At 53.6% G+C, this 2,654-nt stretch overlaps 1 pseudogene; it reads left to right on the top strand.

Moving 5' to 3' along the window:
• Positions 1 to 773: 773 nt before the first annotated feature.
• LOC105487398 (phosphatidylinositol 4-phosphate 5-kinase type-1 alpha pseudogene) lies at positions 774 to 2,282 on the top strand (annotated as a pseudogene).
• Positions 2,283 to 2,654: the final 372 nt, after the last annotated feature.

Here is a 2,654-nt window from a genome sequence, read left to right as displayed (position 1 = left end):
GCAGGAGAATCGCTTGAACCCGGGAGATGGAGGTTGCGGTGAGCTGAGATCACGCCACAGCACTCTAGCCTGTGCAACAAGAGCGAAACTCCGTCTCAAAAAAAAAAAAAAAAGGAAAAAAAAAAAAAGGAAAAAAAAAGGAAAACTGATGGATGGAAGCGGCTGGGTTGGGCGATAAACAGGCCGTGGCTAGGGAGGACAGAGGCGGCGCTCACTTCTCGGGGACTTTTCATGCCTCGTTTGTTTGTTTTTTTCAGATACGGCTTGGTCCTGACGCAGCGTCCAAGCAGCCAGCTTGAGCTTAATCCTTTGTGAAGGGGAAGGTCTCCCCTGCGGAAAGCGGTTAAACTTGTGGAGGGGGTGCGCGGCGGGAGTTCTCCCCCATGCCAGGCGAACGGTGCGGCCTTGACCTGGTCCTGTAGCCGGCTCCAGGTGTCTGAGGGAGGCCCCAGAGGCGGCTGGGAGGCGGCCCGGCTCCAGGGGTCTGAGGGAGGCCCCAGAGGCGGCGGGGAGGCGGCCGGGCTCGACCGGTCTGAGGGAGGCCCCAGAGGCGGCGGGGAGGCGGCCCGGCTCGACGGGTCTGAGGGAGGCCCCAGAGGGGACGGGGGAGGTAGCCCGGCTCCAGGGGTCTGAGGGAGGCCCCAGAGGGGGCGGGGAGGTGGCCCGCAGAACACGGGTTCTGTAAAGAGACGTGGAGAAGATTCGATTCCGAGAAGAGGAAGCGCCGGGTGGAAAGAGAACCAGGCGGCTGAGGGGGGCAGGGCGCTGCCAAGATGGCGTCCGCCTCCTCCCAGCCGTCGTTGGCGGTCGGTTTTCCATCCTTGGATCCCGGAGTCCCTTCCTGTACCGTGTCCTCAGCGTCTGGAATCAAGAGCCCCATGGCGTCCGAGGTGCTTTATGCCTCTGGCATGCCCATCAAGAAAACAGGCCATCGAGGTGTCGATTCCTCAGGAGAGACAACATATAAAAAGACACCCTCATCAGCCTTGAAAGGTGCCATCCAGTTAGGCATCACTCACACAGTGGGGAGCCTGAGTACCAAACCGGAGCGTGATGTCCTCATGCAAGATTTCTACGTGGTGGAGAGTATCTTCTTCCCCAGTGAAGGGAGCAAGCTGACCCCTGCTCATCACTACAACGACTTTCGTTTCAAGACCTATGCACCTGTTGCCTTCCGCTACTTTCGGGAGCTATTTGGTATTCCGCCGGATGATTACTTGTGCTCCCTCTGCAGTGAGCCGCTGATTGAACTCTGTAGCTCTGGAGCTAGTGGTTCCCTGTTCTATGTGTCCAGCGACGATGACTTCATTATTAAGACAGTCCAACATAAAGAGGCGGAGTTTCTGCAGAAGCTGCTTCCAGGATACTACTTGAACCTCAACCAGAACCCTCGGACTTTGTTGCCTAAATTCTATGGACTGTACTGTGTGCAGGCAGGTGGCAAGAACATTCGGATTGTGGTGATGAACAATCTTTTACCAAGATCAGTCAAAATGCATACCAAATATGACCTCAAAGGCTCAACCTACAAACGCCGGGCTTCCCAGAAAGAGCGAGAGAAGCCTCTTCCCACATTTAAAGACCTAGACTTCTTACAAGACATCCCTGATGGTCTTTTTTTGGATGCTGACATGTACAATGCTCTCTGTAAGACCCTGCAGCGTGACTGTTTGGTGCTGCAGAGCTTCAAGATAATGGACTATAGCCTCTTGCTGTCAATCCACAATATAGATCATGCACAACGAGAGCCCTTAAGCAGCGACACCCTTCAAGTGTCCGTTGACACCCAAAGACTGACCCCCCAAAAGGTTCTGTACTCCACAGCCATGGAATCCATCCAGGGAGAGGCTCGCCTGGGCGACACCATGGAGACCGATGACCATATGGGTGGCATCCCCGCTCAGACTAGTAAAGGCGAAAGGCTTCTGCTTTATATTGGCATCATTGACATTCTACAGTCTTACACATGTCTTAAGAAGTTGGAGCACTCTTGGAAAGCCCTGGTACATGACGGGGACACTGTCTCAGTGCACAACCCAGGCTTCTATGCTGAACGGTTCCAGCGCTTCATGTGCAACGCAGTATTTAAGAAGATCCCCTTGAAGCCTTCTCCTTCCAAAAAGTTTGGGACTGGCTCATCTTTCTCCCGGCGTACGGGCTCCAGTGGCAACTCCTGCATTACTTACCAGCCACTGGTCTCTGGGGAACACAAGGCACAGGTGACAACAAAGGCAGAAGTGGAGCCAGGTGTTCACCTTGGTCGTCCTGATGTTTTACCGTAGAATCCTCCTTTGGAGGAAATCAGTGAGGTCTCACCTATTACTGAGTCCAGTTTCTCACCTGTAGTTGGAGAGACTTTGCGTATGCTAACTACAAGTACAACCTTGGAAAACTTGAACGTGCAGAGTCAGAGTTCACCCATTAAGCGCAAAGCCTCAGAAGACCTGGTACGAGATTCTGCCTCTCTGTGATCCCAAGATGTCAGCCCTTGCCCCAGCAATGTGGAATTTTCTTCTACTTGGTTATCAAAAAAGGAGTGTAAAAGAAGCGAGGTGGGCTCTCCATCTTCTTCCTGAAGAAGAGCCTCCTCCTCTTCTCTGTCCTCATGAATGGGCATTAGTGCCTCGGACAGTTGAGGACCACAGCATCCCCTC

Source organism: Macaca nemestrina, chromosome 5, assembly GCF_043159975.1.
Source record: "Macaca nemestrina isolate mMacNem1 chromosome 5, mMacNem.hap1, whole genome shotgun sequence".
Lineage (NCBI taxonomy): Eukaryota > Metazoa > Chordata > Mammalia > Primates > Cercopithecidae > Macaca > Macaca nemestrina.
Note: the sequence above shows the minus strand (reverse complement) of the source record. Positions and strands in the feature narration are given on the sequence as shown.